Source organism: Tachypleus tridentatus, chromosome 1 (assembly GCF_004210375.1).
Source record: "Tachypleus tridentatus isolate NWPU-2018 chromosome 1, ASM421037v1, whole genome shotgun sequence".
Taxonomy (NCBI): Eukaryota; Metazoa; Arthropoda; class Merostomata; order Xiphosura; family Limulidae; genus Tachypleus; species Tachypleus tridentatus.
This window is the reverse complement of record NC_134825.1, coordinates 31,871,872-31,893,352: the sequence shown is the minus strand read 5'-3', so window position 1 is coordinate 31,893,352 and position 21,481 is coordinate 31,871,872. Positions and strand designations below refer to the sequence as shown.

The following is a 21,481-nucleotide window of genomic DNA, read 5'->3' as shown; positions in this document are numbered from 1 at the left end:
ATACTTCCTCCTTTTGTGGTTCTGATCACCACCTTTTCACTCTTTGGGACCCCTTTTCTACCAGAATCGTTTCTCTCTCCACCCTTACTAGACAGATCTACCAGCTCATCGTGTAGATTTACTCCTCCTTGGAGATGAATAGTTTTTTTATTTTTTCATATCTATTCCCACAAGATAAGACATTTGACTGGTTCTCTGGCAGTCTATTTTCATCAACCATTCCAAAATATATTCCAGACAGGTATGTGGACTTATTTATCACTGACTATCTGGCTCTCTTATCTCTGGAAAGATGAATTCAGGCTTTCATCCATTGCTATTCTTCACTTCACACTAGGCCTTTCATAGTTAAGCATACTTTGTTTCTTCAAACTCACCATTAATCTTCATTAAGATCCTACTAAGTAACAATGTTGCCTTCTAGAATATACTTATTTAAAGTCCACATAAAGTTGCGATAATAGAAAGTGCTCATACCATCTGTCCAGGTGGTATATGCACCTGCTAAGAGATTGTGTTTCTGCAAAACAATTGGAACCTCCTTTGTAGTATTTTTATATTACTTGTCAAGTCCAATCAAGACTGTACCCATTATGTATGCTATCATGGAAAAAGCGAGCTCCATGGATCTGTGTCTACCAAAACTTCTGGGTAGTTTTTCTCTCACCCATTGGACTGTCTCTAGTAAAACACCTTTCCATGCAAAGAGACAGATGGAGATCAATCTAGACACATTCTCCAGCTCTCCCATATGCATATTTGACACCCTTTTTAAGTGGAATGTGAAACACCCTTGCTACTTACCAGCTTTTAACCACTATGGTATTTGACCATGGAGAATCCTCACTAATTGAGACCTAACTGTTGGGGCTCGAACAAGTAAAACAAGACGTACATCAGTGGTAAGAAGTAGGAGTACGGTATTTCCAGAGTGTAATGTAGTTCACCCCACATAAATTTGATATAATAATTAAGTGGACAGTGGATACATATAACTATATCAGTCCTAATTATATGCATCTTTTTTCGTAATTTGCACTCTTACAGGAACCTGGTGGCAGAGTGGATGAAACTAATCTCTATGCAACTGTAATGTGTCGCACAAGTACCCTTCTTTCACACTTTGGTTTGATCCATTAAGTGTGATGTTAGAAGAGAAAAGTACACAATACAATGTGAATGAGCTCTAACCATGCTGCACATATTGGCCATCTGTGGCTTGTGTAGAAGTATTGTGCAACTATTCCACTAAAACACATTTTGAGCTTTTAGCATCTTCTCCTAAACGTGGTGTAGAGTATATCCTGAATGAGAAGATATGTAATCTCCCAAGGGAGTGCCCCTATGGCTCTGCTGCTATCAGGCATCACCCCCCTCCCCATGTGCTTCCTGTTGATGCACATGCCTTCAGAATGGAACTCATCTGTGCAGTTCTTGCTCTGATTTTTCCACCATCTCAATGTGAGATTCTAACTATCTTTGTATGAAGGTGACCATTCATTTCAGAAGTTAACATTTTTCTTAACTGAAAATGCATTTCTGACAGATAATTATTTGTGTACATGTTCTTACAATCCTCCTCACTTATTTGGTGTACCTTTATTGAGTTATCAAAGAATGCATATTCTCATGCCCAAATATAAAGAGAGGATTTGCACAAGGAGGTAGATTACACTCTTGCTGGTGGAGAGTTATGCTGTATGATTCATTATCATGTAGTAGTGCAAATTCATGTGAACTTAGATAAGAGTCTCACAAGGCTGATGTCATGCAAGTCTCTCAGCAGTTATGTATGACTTCCAGAGGAAGCTAACTATCTTTGTACAGAGATGTTAACTTTAATATTAAAATTGAAATTAAGATTCCTCATACTAATTAAACTTTTCTGTTACCAATCTTCAAAAAGTACATTTCCCATTCTACTAATATACTTTTAGAAAAATAATTTCCATTCGTTTATAAATACCCGAGTAAGATTTGCCAGTTCATTAAATCTACAGATTTATAGTCTAATTATAGAATTTGCTAAAATATTCCATTTGTTCTCTCATACTGAGTTGGCTACATTCCACTTGGAGGGAAAAATTACAACTGTCAGTGGACTTAAGCACCCAAATGTTGCTCTCTCTATCTTATTCTTATCCTTTTTGCTTATTTTATGTTTATTCTTCTTTCTTTAACTTGTAAGACTATTGAATGGAGGTTAAAATTGACAATGTATCCTTACTGCAATATGCACCTCACTTATGCAGTCATCCCAAAAGATATGACACATTTTATGTCCCTCATTATAGCCTGTGTTGTAGTGATCCTTTTAATTTATTCATTTTTTTGGTTTAGTTGTTACAGCTCATTTTTATAATTAATGTTTTTCCAACTCAGATTTGGGTTTGCTGTTTTTATTAGCTGTTTCTTAATAGTGTAGTTTGGTATGATAAAAAAAGTTACTTTTATTGTATGCCAGTGATCATAGGCACACTAAAACTGCATAAATGTTTTTCAAATGAAAATAAAGATAAAATTTACAGTTTCACAATATAAAACTTTACAGAAATGTATTTAAAGAGTATTAGAAACCATAAAATTGGTTTATAAAGAACATATCACTGAAATAGGTTTGAAACTTCAATGCTGCAAGTTAATGGACAATGTCATATATAAAAATAAGATGTCTTAGTTCTGTTAAAAACCACCTTAACCTGTTGACTGCCAAGTATTTCAGCTGCTACAATACAACTCTAATGCTTCTTCATTTTGTAACTTTTTTCGTGACACCATTTTGGATCGAAAGTGAAACAATTTGTAAGTAGGTCAAATGCATGTATGGTGCTGACATCTGGCGTTTAAGTAAGATATTGTTAAGAACGAATTAACTCGTCCGTGGCACTGTGTTACCGATCGGCTTGGATGAGTTATCCCGTCTACGGCACTGAACAGGTTAATAGTATTTTTCCACCTCCACATTTTCTTAACTTTCCATGTGTGGGCACATTTATTGTGACTACCAGGAAACTACCATACTAGAGTTTTGAGTGTAGTAAATGAAGTACATGTGACAAGCATTTAGTAAAAATTACAAGTATGTTTTACACAGAAAATCAGATTTTTTAATAAAGATTTCTGTGATCTGACAAAGCTTTTACTGAGTCAGTCAGAGTAAAAAGTAATTTGCATTGCAAGCATAAAAGTATTTGTTGTATTTGCATAATCTCTAAAATTTTGTCTGTTATTTTATTTTTCTAGACACTTACTTTCTACAGGGTTTTTAATTTAACCAATCTTGTAACCACCAAGTAAAAAAACAATCCTAATTATACTGTTTTTCTTTCTAGCATTTTTGGACATTGTAAAGTACATTTACATAGTATTATTACAGCCAAAACTCAGACTTTTCATTCAGTTTTGTTTCTTTACAGTTGCACTTAGGCTGTACAAATATGGCAAAAGTTATTTAATACACACGACAGCTTTTTGTAAACAAAGGGTCTGATTACCAACACTTAACATTAAATTACACAATCAAGCCTTACAACATGTGAGTGTGCTATCAGAAATAATTTATTTTATTTGTTTTCTTGTATATCCTGACAAGTTTGTGGCTTTTACATAATTTATTTCCTAAAAATGAATGAAATGTATGCTTAAAAACAAGAAATTTAGCATTCATATATATATATTTTTTTTAAATAAGTTTTTGTACTTATAAGAAATAAGTCCTTGAGACTCACTAAGCCTGTGTTGTCTCACAAATGATTTTTAAAATTCAAACAATTTATTTATAACACAAAACATTGCTATGCACTAATAACAGAATGTTCTAAAACTACTGTAATTTAACTAGCTTTCTAACTAAGCTATAAATTTGTTAAAATAATTCTGATAGCTGGTTCAGCCGAACTCCAATTAATGCAGACAGTAAAACTAATAATGAATTTTACAAAACCTGCCATCTGAATGATCCTTGTTTCATAGCATTCAGTAAATTAGAATTTTTTGTTATTTGATATGGTGTATTGTGTTGGAAAAACAAAACTACTGATGTAGTTAAAAACCTTTACTTTCTACAGATCATTTAACTGCAGAAATAAGATTCCTTATATGTGGATGTGATATTTGTATGAATTTATAGCTTTTAGATTTTGGAAAGACTTCATTCACTGTAATATCTTTTTCTTTAAAATAATTGAAAATCCTTAAATATACATTTTATTGTTCTCTGAGACAGCGGTAACTATATTTATGGACTTACATTGCTAAAATACTGATTTCAATTCCCTGTAGTGGACACAACAGATAGCCTAATTTGGCTTTGCTTTAAAAAAATTACACACACACACACACATGTATGTATATATTTGTTCTATATATTACTGATATTTATGTCTTCCTTTATTACTTTAAAACCTTTTTTTTGTAAATATTTTATTTATAAAACTAAATTTTATGTTTTTGTTCAAAAACGATACATTCAATTCACTGTTTGCAGTATCATGGATAATAAGAAACAACGTTTAAACCATGCCAAAATTGTAAACAAACTGCCTTTTTCAGTTGTTAGTCACTAGGTTTTATTTAATACATGCAATAAGTTTATAATTTGTTTTACATTTATTTACATTTAAAAATTTATTTTCTCTATCCATTAGGCCAATTTGGCATAATACAAACAATGACTAACACAGCAGCCTTGCTAATAAAACAATTTGGTACAGTCAAGTGTAAAATTATTTGACTAAACCTGTTTCATATTGTTTCATGAAAAACATTCTCTTTCTGTTGTACCTCACAGTTTTGGTGCATGTGATGTACAAAATGATATAAAATGCTTTTCTCAAGCTTTAATGTAAAACCAAGACTAATCATAACAGAAGTTGTTCACAGGTGCTTTTTCTTGTAGCAACATTCTTGGAAGCTCAGTTTTTATCATTTCATTTTCATATCTGTGTTTGACTTGTAGCTACATACTGGCAAGCTAATCTTTTATCATTTCATATTGATATGTATATTTTTTATTTCAGCAATGTATTAGCAAACTCAGCTTTTATCATTTCAGTATGTACATGAATCCCTGTAGAATGAGTCTTTTTGGGCTTTTATATTTGAAAAAATTGAGAAAAAAAGCTTTCATGATGTGTTATGATCTGTGTCCTGTGACTTATCAGGTGCTAACATAGAAACAATTACATAACACCATGACAACCATGTTTGAGAAATACGAGGGCTGTTCAAAAAATACGTGGACTGACATCATAAAACAAAATGTACTTTATTTAGAAGTTATAGGTCTGGGACCCCTTCAAAGTACTCTCCTCCCCAACGCACCCACTTATCCAGCTGTTTGACTGTTTCCACTTGTTGAAACAGTCCTGGTACGCTTCTTTTGTAATGTCCTCCAGCTCCTTCGTCGCATTTGCCTTAATCTCGAGAATCGTCTCAAATCTTCTTCTTTTCAAGGGTCTTTTGAATTTGGAGAACAAGAAAAAAATTGCAAGGAGCAAGGTCAGGTGAGTAGGGGGGTGGGAAAGAACAGTGATCGAGTGTTTGGCCAAAAACTCGCGAGTTCTGAGGCACAAATTTCGCAGCAACGTGGTGCATCTTCAATTTTTTGGTCAAAATCTCGTAACAAGATCCAACTGATATCCCACACTCTTCAGCAAGCTCCCTAACAGTCAGACGTCGATTTGCTCGCACCAGGGTGTTGAGTTTGTTGACGTGTGGGTCGTCAGTTGACGTGGAAGGACGTCCAGGACGCTCATCATCTTCAATGGACTGTCGACCATCCTTAAAATGTTCATGCCACTTGAAACATGCCGTACGCTTCATAGCAACATCACCATAAGCCGTGTTAAGCATAGCAAAAGTTTCAGTCGCAGAATTTCCAAGTGTAACACACAATTTCACAGCAAGTCGTTGCTCTTTCAGGTCAATCATTCTGAAATCTGCCAAACGAAAAAATCGCACTTCACTTAAAACCGCGTAGCTAATACACAAATGAAGATATTTGCAATTGGGAAATGGCGTCGTAATCAGCTGGTCTGTGTGAACCTAGTGACACCAAGCAGATTTCCCTGGAACCAACTGGAGCCGCGCAATTCAAACAGTCCGCGTATTTTTTGAACAGACCTCGTAGTAATTGTCTGGTTGGGATGCTTTATTTGTTTTTACCTAATTTAGCTTTTTTTTTTTAACTTCTCTAAATGGATTAGTTAATAACTAAATGATTCCTTTGAGAACATTGATGATATAATTTTCTTCTTTTATAAGAAGATTTGAATGATTAGCTGTTGTATTATTTTGAATGAAAAATATTTTGTATTCATTAAGGGACCAAAATCCATATTAACATTTTGCTTATGTTTTACATACTTGAAATATTCTTTGCTGTCACTTTTAACATTATAACAACAGAGTTGTGAGTATTTCTGCTATGTATCTAGGAGCTACTAGTGGATTAACACTGCATTTGAAAATTCATAGCATTTGCAAATAGGGTGACTCAGTTTTTGTCTATGCAGTGGGTTACATTTTTTATAGAAAATCTCTTTTGTGTATTGTATTTAATATCATAAATATATTGTTTTGGACTTAGTCTTGGTTATGCTACCTAATATATTCAGCTGGTTCAATCTGTGGTGATGCCTTGTCAGCAATCTGTGATGTAATATGCATGAAGCATTCTTTGTATTTGTTTACAATATTTAATATTTACTTTTTATATGTGAAGTTAAAATTTGCATAAACTTAGAAGGTTTATTAATTTATTTTTTATGTTGAAATTACTGTTAAAATGTTTTATTAAATTCCTAGCAGATATATCTCCTGGTTAACACATTTCATAATATAAGATGTTCATATGAAGCAACTAATTAATATTTCATGTTGTATAATTAGTTAAGAAGATCCCATACTTGTATATTATTATAAATCATGATTTATAATACATATTATTGTAGTTGCACTGCATTTTGCTTGCAAAAAACAGTCCGTCAAATTTGTTATGTGATCCAGTTGCTGTCATTAACAAATCAGTGTATTATTATTATTACTTTCCTCATTTTTTTATTTTTACTTGTATTCTTTGAGTGCTGTTAGTGTATTAATTTAGCTGCTTTCCTCTCATTAGTCACAGATATGGATAGGATCTTACGAGAAGTATATATTATGTTATTGTAACAATAAAGTATTATCATTTATCAATAAATATCCATTTTTACATTACCCATTGACAAAAAAAACCTTATTGGTTTTTATTTTTGCTGTCTGTTTTTGATGTAATACTTAGTCTATGAATAGAAATAGAAATAAGTCAATGTTTAAAAATACTTTAGAAATGGTTATGAATAAACATTGAATAATGTTCATTTTTTGATGTACCATATCTGGTGAATGACATTCAATTAGACATGGATAAAAATAGTTTTTTTTCTACTCGGGAAACACTTCTGGATTAAATAGATAATGAGAGGTTTATTCTGTCAATTACTTGTTATAATCAACTAATAACACCGCACAACAGTTTTTTTGAAAAGTTTTGCTTCCTAAAAAGTTTTTGCTGATTGTGACAGGTACCTGGTGGGTATGCACAAATATAGTTTTGGTTTTGCTTCATCACATAGGAATTCTGAGAAATAGACAGTTAACTGTTTACCAGCAATAATGTATTTAATTGCATTTATGTTTCTAATACGCTATTAAGTTCAACATAATTAAAAGTGTTTTGCTCCTGATTTTTGTTTGTATTCAATGTCTGGTGCATCACGTTGCAGTGTCCAACAGTAGTCAGCAAGTACTGACGGATTCCAGTTGCCCTGATATCATTTTTCCATTGTAGCAATGTCCTGATGAAACTGAAGATTTCGATGAAATGGTATGTGATGGGCAAATTTGGATGTGAGTTTCGTGATCAGCAGCCAAAAATCTATAAGGAACACCCAACAGTGTTCAAGAAGCAAAAACTTTGTTGTGCAGTGTTATTTGTCATCAAAATATTGAAACACTAGTACTTTGTATCTTTGTTTATTTTGTACTTGAACTTGCATATTTATGGTAGTTTGTTAACTCTCAGTTACCTCATATTAAATTTTTTGTTATATTGTAAAGGTAATTTTACCATTCTAGTCTGTGCTGAATCCTGCTGGCCTAGCTTCATACCTTTACTACTTTTATTGTTGTTTTATATTTGTTATAATATAGTCTCCTTATATAGCCATATTTTATGGGTGCATGTATAGTTTAGCACGTTGAGACTCACCTTCCATATGGTTTCCAAACAGTTCATTTGTGTTTTATGTTAAGATTAGATGAGCAGTATGTCGGAGAAAGTCGTTTTTGCTTACTGATTTCTTGTTCCTTCAACCTTTTGAAAAAAATAATAGTTCTAGCTGCTTATCTTTTTAGAAGTGCAAGATTATGTAAGTTTGTGAAATATAAATCAAGCATTTACAAACAGTTCTTGCAGAACTATTGATCAAAGATGTGGTTTTATTCACTGACTGCCATCAAGAGATAATGGTCAAAATAATGATAAAAGAAGTTTTAAGTAATGATACAGTGCTTAACATCTATTTGGTATTCATTTCAATTCTAATAAATTAATTTTTTCATTGAATTATTTTTTTAAAGTAATCTTCAATGATTTGTCACACAGCATATTAATATTCACTTTTCTGTTGCTCAATGTTCTCAGTAATAGCAGCTGTACATTGTAACCTTTTTCCCCAGAGGGGTTATGGGGTATTATATTGCAGATAGGTTTTATGTGTGTATGTCTATGTTTTTGCACATGCATCTCAAAGACTTAATAGACCAATGTACATGAAATTTTATACAAAATGGGAATTTAGCATTGATCAGTCCTTTCCATATTTGGTCCAGATTAGGATTATGGATCACTGAAGGATTTTTTATAATGAGAAGATAGGGCTTTTCATGGTTTTAGGTTAATAACCCTGTAAAATGTGCTCTCCTTATGTAGCTTTGTGCAAAATTTAAAAACAAACAAACAAAAAATGTGCTCAGATTTGTTCCAAATTTCCTTGGTACATTAAGGTTAAGAATCTTCACACTACAAAAACAATCTCTCCCCAGAAGGGTTTTCTGAGTTTTTGAAGGAGAAATTTGACATTATACAATACAAATGCATGCAGTCTCAAACAGGAGTGGTGGAAAGAGGATATGTAATCCCTCTGATTGCTCTTGTTTTTCATATGTAAAATTATTGGCATTAATTACTTTGAATATCATGATGTTAAAAAATAAGAATCTATAATGTGGTCTGATATTTTATTTTTTAAGTTTAAAAGCTTTTATACCAAAATTATTTATATTTTTATTAGTATATAAAAGTGGTAACTCGCAGATTTCAGGCTGCCACAGATACAACTAATTAATAAGTACAAATATTAAATTGAGGGTCATCTTGGTTATAATCAGTGGTTGGAAAGCTAAGATAATAGTTACTGTTGTTACAAACTTCTAGTTTTAATTTCTAATAGACTCTAAAAGGTTGTGAGAAAACTGAAGGATGTCTTTATAGCAAAAGCTTGAAACTTCCAAATGTGATGTCACACAGAGAGGCCAACCCTTTTCATACATAGTTCTTTTGCACGTTGTTTATTATTGCATATTTTTTAAAGTAACTTCATGTATATTTTTCAGTACATTGAGTACAATTGTTCCAAAATACAACATATAGTATAAACTATTTCTTGGATTGCCATAATTCAAAATTAAGGAAAGGAAAATGAATGATGACATTTTATTGTACAAAACACTGAGTGACCAAATATTACAAATAAATGTTCTTCCAAACCCTTTTTAAATAAAACAAATACATGAGCAAAGCTCTAATATTTAATTTGTAACTTTAGAAGAAATACATTGTTGAAAAATATAAACACCTTACCCACATGTCCATAATTTAATCTATCTAATAATAGTCTGACAAAAAATTGCACGTAAAGATCAACAAGTTCTCTGTAGATAAATTCTGATGTATAAAAATAACATATTGAATGATACATAAAAAGTCATTCTAATAATGTGATGGTGCTTTTAAATATGCCAGATTTGTTTTAACTTAGGGCTTACTTTTATTAGCTAGAGTTGCTAGTTTCTGTTTTTTTTTAATTTCATCAAGCATGTAATTTATTAGTTTACAATATGTAGTTATTTAGCAAAATATTTGGAGTAATTTGAGCACATTATCTAGACAAATCTGACAAAGATTTGCTACACACACACACACACACATTTTATTAGAAAGCTGCCTGCTTCTAGTTTTTCCATTGTTAACTGAATCATTAGCTTTCTTTGATTTTTAGATTTTAAACATTTTCTGTAAAAATGTTGTTAATAAGGGTTTGAAATGTTTGATAGTACAGTGAATTATGTGGGCCACTTTGACTCTCCTGGCGTTACTAACTTGTATATACCATGATACATGGTCATCAGTACAGGGTCATTCCATGTCAAATCATTTAGATTTTGGAAAATTTTCCAGGTGACCCCCTTAGAATGCCTTGAAAAAATTCACATGTGCTCATCTACCCATATAATGAAAAACTGCCAAAGATTAGATCAATATCTAATGGTTTCTGGTTTACAGCCCTGAAAAATCTAATTATTTTTTATTTTTGGCAAATATGGCTGCTTAAAGCTGCAAGAGTAATGGTGGTAGAAGGCTGAAAGTTGCTACACTGATTGAATTAATCTCACAGAATTCAAATATGGTCTCAAACCAAGTTTATCTCTCTTAGGATTTTCATGGTTAGGCTGTAAAATCACCTGAAAACCCAAAATCATAAAACAGATTGGTTTATTTAATAAGCCATAGCTCTAAGACTTAATATGATACAAAGCTGAATTTTGTTTTCAAATTTCCCGTAACATATCAGTTGATAAATCAGCAATTGTTGTAATTAAAAGTCTATTAGATCTCCTGTAAAAAAATTTAGTTGCATGCAATTTTTTATGATTTAGCTAAAAATAGCCCTACTTCAGGCCACAGTTTGACCATGTCACCAGTTATACAGCCTTTTCGGATTTTTACCATATATTCTCACATCACTGAATATGATCTACAAAAAACATCAAGATGGTGTTCATCCTTATTTTTGAGTTATAATTTTTTAAAGTATTCTCTGACCATACGTTTTTTACTTGAAACAAAAAATTTCAATTCAGGTGTGTTACTGTGTGCAAATATATCCATACAATTTTGAAAAAAATTATGAATCCCATTGAAATATTCTAATCAGCCTTTACCATATATTCTTACATCTCTGAACATAATCTTAAACAAAATCAAGGTTGTGAAAAATTATAACTTATCAAATATTAAGTGTCTCTGATATGTACCATTGGGCAAAGGACCACATTCAGGGCATTCAGTTCTTTCTTGTCAATCAGGAATCAGTCCTGCAGAATTGTGTAAAGTTTGATCTACTTGAGCATTATGAAAAATGCAAAACTGTGGCAGGTATTAGGTCACATCATAGCTTTATTCCCCACTCTACCAACAACTTGTATTTGAGAAGGCTATCAGGTGATGATGTGTACACAGTTGTAACTGTTGGTAGAAGCAGTGAAAGTGATGATGCAGCAGCTCAAATAGGGTCTAATGATAGCAATGACAATTATCAGCCAGGGAAATATGTCACATGCATATACAATCATGAATGGTATGTGGGAAACATAAAAGATAGATCAGATGAACATTCCAATGTGTTGGTGTCATTTATGAAGAAATCAAGAAACAAACTGTTCTCATGGCCTGCAAGGTCATGTAAAGATGAAAGCTGGGTTCCTTTCCAACATATTCTTTATCTGATAAGTGCACCTACCGTACAAGGCAGTAGTGCTCGTCACTATGTTCTAAGTCAAAGTGATCTCAACATAATCAAACTCAAATTTCAGAAATTTATTCAAGCTGTCTGAACAAAGCAATGTTTATTTGATGTTGTTAAGGCTAATTTATTGCCAAAGCAGTTTTTGAAACATTTCATTGTCACGATTATTGCAGTTTGGTGTGACTATAATCTTTCTCAGTTATTCCCTGTTGTAGCACTGTGCTTTTTGTGTCTGATTTACCTTTGTATTTATTATATTATGAATCTTAAACTCAGCCATATCTGCATAACTGTAATGCATACACAATATATTTGCATTGCCATATGATCTAACTAGTTATGACAATAAACTTGTTCAGAAATGAATTAATTCTTTCTTGTTTCTTACAACTTCATTATTTAATATTGTGAAAGGCTGGTTAGAATATTTCAGTGGGATTCATAAAATTCTGACAGGTATTTTTCAAAATTGTATGGATATATTTGCACACAGTAACACACCTGAACCAAATTGTTTTTTCAATAAAAAATGTATAGTCAGAGGATACTTTAAAAAATTATAACTCAAAAAGTAGGTTGAACACCATCTTGATTTTTTTCGTAGATCATATTCAGAAATGTAAGAATATATGGTAAAAACCTGAAAAGGCTGAATAACTGGTGACTTGGTCAAACTGTGACCAAAAGTAAGGCTATTTTTAGCTAAATCTTAAAAAGTTGCATGCAACTAAGTTTTTTTACAGGAGATCTAACAAACTTAATTACAACAATTGCTGATTTATCAACTGATATGTTATAGGAAATTTGAAAAAAATTCAGCTTTGTATCATATTAAATCTTAAAGCCATGGCTTATTACATAAACCAATGTTTTTTTTTTACAATTTGGGATTTTCGGGTGATTTTAATGCCTCACTATGCAAATCCTAAGTGAGATAAACTTGGTTTGAGACCATTTTTGAATTCTGTAAAATTAATTCAGTCAGTGTAGCAAATTTCAGCCTTCTACCACCATTTCTCTTGCAGCTTTAAGCAGCCAAATTTGCCTGAAAATAAATTTGCCAACAATAACAAAAAAATTAATTTAATTTTACAGGGCTGTAAATCAGAAACTATTAGAGATACTGATCTAATCTTTGGCAATATTTCATTATATGGGTAAATGAGCACGTGTGAATTTTTTCAAGGCATTCTGTGGTGGTCACCTGCAGCCCCCTGGATGATTCAACATGGAATGACTCTACATTCAATATGTAATTCTCTATCAGAAGCTGAACATCCTTTACAGTTCACACAAGCAACTTTCATTCCTGCACTATAAGCCACATATTGTGATATATCATCTATAGCCATCATATTACTATCAGTAATTTGCATGTTGTCTGTGAAAATAACATCTTTAAAGAACTGATTAATATCTACATCAGTTTCATTTTTTCTACAAGATAAACTTCATTTAAAATTGCTTATTGAGTTAACTTTAAGTAGATCAGACTTGTCACCTTCAGATTCTAAAATTTGATTTGTAGGTACATAATAGTTTCCACCAATCCTTTGATACTGACCAAACTAAGTTTCTAATTTGTCAGTTTAAAATTTCCTCAATAACACATATGAAGCTTTCATATAATTTAATTGAATACTCAGGTAATTTAACAAGTGCTTGTGATATATGCTTTAAAGCATAAGGAATTTCTCTTTACAACTTTTCTATTCTTGGAGATACTTTGTTAGAAGTATTGGCAAAAATAGAGGCTGCTTTTAACTTTTCCCGGGATTCACTCCATAAGAAACATTTTTTTGAAGAATGTGAGATTGCCAAGTTCATTTTTAAAAGTCTTTAATATAGCTGTATTGTTTTCACCAGTCTTAATGCACAAAGTGCATTTTGATGCTCTAATGTTTTTAGGTAAAATATTTCTTTTTCTTGATAAAGTGGCTGATACATTCTCAGATTCAATTTGTTTGTTAGATAAATATCTTTAAAATGAAACAAAATCTCTACAGTTGCTGTACTCACGATATTGAACGTACATATTTTAAAGGACCAATCTGTTGGTTTTGTTTGGTTGATGGTCATAACTGCATGGGGTTTTAACACTATATGTAATCCCTCAACCATGTAATAATTCAGACTTTACAATTATTTTTGTTATCATCTGAAATTAAAGACATTAAACAGTAACTAGCTTCATGCAATACAGAAAGCACTTTCAAGCTAAATTATAGAGATGGGTAGCTTTTATATTTTAAACAAGATGGAGAGCCACATCTTTATTTTTTCAAAATACTGAGGCTATCATGAAAGCCTAATTATTTGTTGCTTCTTCATGGGTATTGCATAAGATTTTCCTAACCCTACCATTTTTATAGTAAACACCTGTCTTAACATGTATCTCATCAAGTAATACATTAACATTTTTCCCCTGCACTCAGTAGTTTTTAGTTCTTAAAGATACTCAACATGGGAATTTTCAAATCCTGACTCAGTTTTATCTAAATTCAATGCTAGTTTCTTTAGATGTGATAAATGAGACAAAGTTATGACATTGCTGTTTATAATTTCACTGTGAATGGCTGAATTAGAAGAAAAAATACTACATGCCCATGTTTTCACTTCAAGATGTTATGTTTGACTGTTATTCAGTGAAAGAATTTGTTTTCAAAAAATGTTAATCTGTTCTTGTTTGTTGAACATGCATTTTTATTTTCACTGCATTGTACTTGTGTACATTCTACAGTTAAATTTGCTGAACACATACACAAATGAGCTTTTCTTCTGGGCTTAGTGATGAATAGACAACATTATATGATTTTAAATGACTAATAAAACAGTTATGGCCAGTTATCACACTTTATGGTAGGTCCAAACATCTATTTGAAAGTTATCTTTTAAAGAATTCTATCATTATGCCAAAATTTCACTTATGAACCAGATAAAACTTTAAATTAAACTACTATCTTTGAACAATCAGAATACTCAGTTTTACAAGGTGAAACAAAGTTCACATTTGAAACTATTTGCTGTAAGTATTTCTGTCATGATTTCTTTTTTAAATCTTTAAATGAATTAATGTTGCTATTATTGCAGTATTATTCTAATTCTACTTTATTCTGTGCTGTTGCTTTTGCAATTCTCTGTTCCTGGGATTTTTACTGAGAGGGTAGTCCAAATGACCAATATGTTGGCTGATTTGGGAACAAAGATGGAAATGCATCCTTAGTTATTTCTGGAATCTTTCTTGAAATAACCAATATAGTTCCAACATTTTTTGTTACCCTGTCTTCCCAAATAATGAACCTTCCAATGAAATGTTTAACACTCATTACCACAGAACTTCCTGGTTAAAACTGACCTCAGTAAATTGAAAAAAGGATACACTGGTGTATGTTCCAAATTTTTCAAAGTCATAAGTCACAACTAGTAGCTCAACATTTTTGAGGAATCATAAAGATCAGAAATGAAAATTCAAACTTAGGTTCTCCAAAAATAAATGATGCATAAAATTAAATAGAAATTAAATAGCTTTGGAAATTTTCAAATACAATTCAGTATTTAGTGATTATGATGGTGTTGCCTGAAATAATATTTAATGTTTTTTCAGATCCACATAGAAACAGTATATTAATGCTGACATTACACCACAAATATTAAAACTGTTTATTAGGTATTACTGATTTATAATGTGTCGAATTAATCTTTTCCTTTTTATTGTAAATTGTATGGCAAATACTATTAGTTATAGCAATTTACTAAATAATTGGAGAAACTATTTTGGCATATTCAGTGTACACTATTCTACAGCACGCATTTTATATTGCTAATTTAATAAGTTAAGTAGTCTAAGCATATATAATTTCATTAGCTTGCAATAATTTAAGATATTGATTGTATAATGTGTTACTGTTAGGCTCTATGGTTGGGTATTTACAGTATATGTTTGCACGTTTCATGTCAAATTTGCAAAGTTAGGTTGTAGTTAAAACATTAATAGCACTTAACAGCCACATTTCATAAACTATAACAACTTTAAATGTTCAACGTTTTCTAACTAACTTAATATAAACCAAATGTACTTCTGCAGGGTCCCTGACAGTATTCTGTTTCAAGAGTAAATAAAACCAACATTAAAGAGTAACAAATATTTTTCTTTCTTACTTTAGAAGTTCGTGTGTCAAGCTGTGTTGTGGCATGCAGACTGCATAATTCTTGTGATTCTTGGTGTGTACATATTTTACTGACATCACAACAGTACAAATTGCAGTGTTAATTGTCCATTACACGACATCATTTTAGTTTTTATTGATTGATTGACAAACAACACACTACTGTATGGTAGTGGAAGTGGTGTTAAAACAGGTCACTCAACTAGTCTGCTTTTGGCTTACTTTTGGGAAAATAATTAGTTTACTGTATCTTAACTTATATGTAATTCTAAATCTTCTTCCACCATGTAAAAGTAAAAAAAATGGAGGTCCTTTCAAAATAGTCTATTAAAGTACAACAGAGTCACCTTTGATAATGTATCTGTGACATCACAAACTAACTTTAGTCTTTAGCATCAAGACATCCTCAGCAAAACCTCTTTGCAGGCTTGATGTGAAACATTGATTTTTTTTCTCTAAGATATGATTTTTTTATTCTGCTTACCTGCTATGAATATGCTGCAACATATGACATCAGTATGCAGTAACTGAAGAAATGCTTTCTTCTGCATGTTTTCTTAACAATTTGTGTTTCATCTTAATCCTGGATCAGCTAACTATTGTATTTTTATAGATATGCTTACAGTGATATAAACTGCTTTAGTCAAATTTATTTAAAAAAGTTATTAGAGAACTTTTCATACAATATTCACTTATCTTTCTAAAAATAATTATGGAAACAAAAAAGATACACACAGAAGTCATAAATAATGTGGGGTGGTAACTAGGTGATGAAGTTATTTGTAGGTGGGAAAGTTTTTATCTGATATTAAAGTCCGCAGGGTCTTCTTTCCACGCTGATTTTTCCAAGCTCGTTCCCTTGGCTGTGGTTTTGCTAGATAGTAGATACGGACAGTGGGAATCTCATTAATCCATTCATGTGCGTCACTAATTAGATGAAGAGGCATTTGGCTACCTTAAGAGAGTCATTCACAGAAGTCAGTGGATGATTTGAACAATCTCTGAGACTGGATATAACACTTCAGTTGTTATTAATTTCATTCAAAACTAACATTGCATTTAGTAAATAGTCTAGTGATGTCAGTTTAAGAACAGGGAAGGATAACAAGTCTTTTTGAATGAATGATATTGTAGGTAGTAAAAGGTTACTGCTGAATACGGTGCCATCGTGTGCAGTGTTGAATGTTTACAAAATAATAGATAACTCTGCAGTTGTCCAAAAAGTTTTACAACTGGTAACCTACACTCCATAGTACAATGTCATGACATATATCTTGACAATCTGGTATAACAAAATTACTGTTGCTGCTTGAGTTCAAATTACATCATAAACTAACAAACAGCCTAAATCTAGCTAGTATGGGAAGTTATTTCCCAAATGTACAAGTATTAGCTCATGGATAGGCTTGAGAACAGTGGTATCAGTTTATTTGTTTATCCATGTATATCATCAGAAGTGATGCTTTTAACACTCTACATTACATGTAATACAATAGTATTATTCTATAGCCCTTTACTGTTCCCATTAATCTTTATGTAATGTTTCACAAGACAGTGGTTATCTCCAATGTGTATCCATTCTCACAGAATTCTGTGGACGGGAAAATACTATGAGAATGAACTAACCAACACTTTTCTCTTAAGATATTCTCCATAGCACACATATTTGGACCAGCTTTAGAGTAGGACTTTATATATACTCCATCCATCAAACACAGTAAATCAACTGCAAAATGCATTGATAAGAGAATAGTAAAACATGCCAAATTACATATAATGAACATCCTCACTTTTAAGGTAAACATCCTGAGAATGTAAAGTTTTTATTATCCTGAGCTCTTGTGCTTTTGTGAAACATTCTCAAATTAGGAATGATGACATACATTCAAAAGAAATTGAAAAAAAGCCCAACACTTTTGTATAAATTATTAATATTTCTTTCATTGTGACTATAATTGTAGACTGCAGTTGAAACTGATTTTACAATATTTTCTGATTTGACATGAAAGTTTGACAAAGAACTGAAAGTTTATACATCTGAAATATCATTGGTGACAGCAGTACATTATGTAATAATCAAGTGACTTGTGTTTATTTTTGAAAACATAAAACACAATAAATGTAAAACAGTTCTGCAAAGAAGTCTTGTATCTAGATTTCAAGTGAAGTAGATTTATTTCCAAAATAGAATAGAGACAGTTTGCTCCTTATAAAATTAATAGCTGATGAAGAAAGATTTAAATAATCATAAAGTTCAGGTCAGAACACTGATGAGAAGACAAGGTGAAAAAAAAAACCTCTCAGATGGGATTTATCACCTATGAGTTAATATTACCTGTCTTGATGTAACCTAATCAAATAATCGAAATTAGTAATTGATTCGTTTTTCATGTTGTTTCTTTTTTACCTATAAATTACTAAATATGGAATTTTGAAGGTTCTAAAACATTTAGGAAGAGCTTCATATAATTACATTCATGTTTTATTTATTATCTTAATTAGTTTTTGTGGTCATTATTCTTTTTATATTATTCCAACATTCAAACTAATGCAATTAATCTTTCAAAAATTACTTCTTGTAACCGTCAGTCATGTAACTCCAACCATTTTCAAATAATACGAAAAATACAGTTGTATATTTTTGCAATATTGTCCAAGTAAATTTTAGTTCTTAACTTTAAGAATTTGTTGTATCATTATATTTGTAAATTATAGCAAATAAGTTTAATACTTAATTTTTTTTAGAAAAAAATAAAGAGTGTATTATTATTATTTTAAAAAATTTAACAAGGTTTTTAAATAAACTGGAAGTTATTTATTTTATACCTAAATTACTTAGTTCATAACTGCTTCCTATTAGATAATAATGTCTGTAGAATTAGTGTTAGGTGATTAATGGAATTTGTTAATCAACTAATTGTCAGACTCATTAATCAGTAATAAACAAACTAATCCTGATTAGTTATTATCTAATACAGTATATTATCTCCTTTCACATGTGTAACTATTCTTCTTAAGTGCTGCCCTCTGTGTGCAAATATTTCTATTTATGTTACAAACCTGAATCTTCACACACCCCAAGATCACTATGGTTCAACTGCATCTAACATGCAAATCTCCATGTGACAACCTTCCACCAGTAGTCGTGTGACACACCCTCCTGACACACGTGATTACCTCTGATTCTATCCAATTATTACTTGTTAGGAAGTGATAAAATGGAAACATTTTTCAGTTGTGTTATTTTCACTTCTTTATTTTTGTTTGTTTTCAAAGTAGCAAGCAATCTACTTTATTTATTTACTACAGTTAGTTTTCTGTGATAGTTTGTCACAATAGATTGACTTTGTCTATTAATTTTTTTCTCAAATTTTGACTTTTCATGGTTTAAGATGAATTGTAAAGTTTGTGTTTTACAACTTCTGATATTTTTACCACTACCTTGAGTGCCATTACATGGGGTTTAGATCTGGGGGTCTTAATTGAGGATTTTTTGGCTATCAATTAGCAAGAGATTGATCATTATATGAGAATTTTCTTCCCATGAAAATGTGTTGGTTACTCTGGCAGTGTAAGAACCTGTTCATGATTATGAATATTTTGACAGCCTTTTTCCTTCTTACTATGCTACATCTATCCATGTAATCTACTAGGTCTAACTTTGATTGTTTGAATATATTTTCTCCAGTATGTTCCATTTACTAGCTTTCACAGATTTCATATGATAATCTTCCTACTTTGTTACATAACACTTATCATTACAGTACTTTGTTTTCCTTCCTTCCTGTGACATCAAAAATCATGTTAAGCAGCATTTTGATTCTCAATTGAGGGCTAGCATTACCATGCTTTGTCCTCCATGAGCTTCCAATCAATATTCTTTGACTAATTCATTACTGATTCTTTAGTGTCCAAGTTTTGTCAGAAATTTTCATCCATTTTCTTTCCCCATCACTGTTATTTCTAATGATTTTCTTCGCATTAACTTGAGATCTTACTATCAATGTACGTCTATCTGAGGCTGTACAGGGCCTTCTGTCACAGAGAACTATTGAGTCTGTCAACCAGCCTTCTCCAGTTTTTACTCTAAATTTTTTTCATACCCAAAACAAATCAGAGTACTGTCATCCTGTAATCCATCTGTCCTGCCTCAACCAATTTCTATATGCTCCCTGATTTACCAGGACTGTAGATGACCACAATAGACATCTCAAATGCCTCTGTCCATGTTCCTGTTTCTTATCAGTTCAGGTGCTCTGTTGTATGGACAACTAGCTCCTGTTAACTCATTCTGGACTGGAGTCTTCTCAACCCACATACCTGTTGCTGATAGCAGCAGCTTGTGTTGATTGGATTCTCAAGTTGTAGAAGTTTTTCGTTTTTGTCTATCTCATATCTTATCCACTAAGGTGTATTTTTTAACACATACATCATTCAGGTTTAACCCTTTTCACTTCATCTCTATTAAATGGAGGTTTCAGTTCTCTGTACACTTCCTACTTACTCTGTTCCTGCAGGTAGGGTTTTGTCACTTTTGGGGACTTGGGCTTCTGTGGAGGCTCTTGTTCCATTGGGTTTGACACATATGCATTCTTGCACTGTACTGTCATTAGTAAATTTCTCTGGAGAAATGATCTCAGACCAGAATGTCTTATCATATCAACATCTATGGGCTGCTGGTGGTACAACTTGCTTTGATTCATTTTTTCTTTCTGGAACAGAACAAACATGTCATGCTCCATTCCAACAATTCCCATTGTGGTTGTACATTATTTTTGTTTATTGGGCCTACATTCTGTGGATAAGTCACTTTGCATGTCATGTTTCAGGTATCATTCTCCTTATGATTGATCACTTTTTAAGAGTGGACCTGGTTTTTCCCACTGAATGGTCTCTTGACCCTCAGATTATCAAGTTATCATGCAATCATCTGTATGTTGTTGCCAGTTGCATCTTTTTGTGGTTTTCAGTTCTTAATCCTCAGGCCCTGGTAGTGGATATTCACAGTCAGGGCTGGACCAACTGGTACCTTTTGCATTTATTCTGGTTTCATAGAACTCTTCATCATGTAGTTCTTCCAGAGTGTAATATGAACATTGTTCTTCCCTGCCTTCTGCTCCCTCTATTTGAATATTATTCCTCATGCTCTATGTTTTCTCTATCCATTCAGGCTTATTCTTACTCATGTTAGCCTGTAAGCATTGTCACTTTGATATATTTGTCATTGATGTTTCACATACTTCTTTTATTCTATGTGTTCTCCTTTGTCTGGGTTGATCTTTCCTATCCAAAACTTATGCAGTTTGTAAGGTACATTGTCCCTTCCTGCTAATTTCACTTCTACATCCCACCTTTATTCTCAGTCTGATCTGGATAGATTTCTAGTCCTGTATGTGCTCTTTGTTGTTGCATAGCCTTTAGTGATTCCCTTTCACACATTTTTATTCCCTGGCACTATTCATCTTT

General features: G+C 32.0%; 1 protein-coding gene across 10 annotated transcripts in view; it reads left to right on the top strand.

Annotated features, from left to right (window-relative positions):
• Positions 1 to 21,481, top strand: part of Pi3K68D (phosphatidylinositol-4-phosphate 3-kinase catalytic subunit Pi3K68D) — a 43,105-nt gene that overhangs the window by 7,645 nt on the left and 13,979 nt on the right. The window lies entirely within an intron of this gene.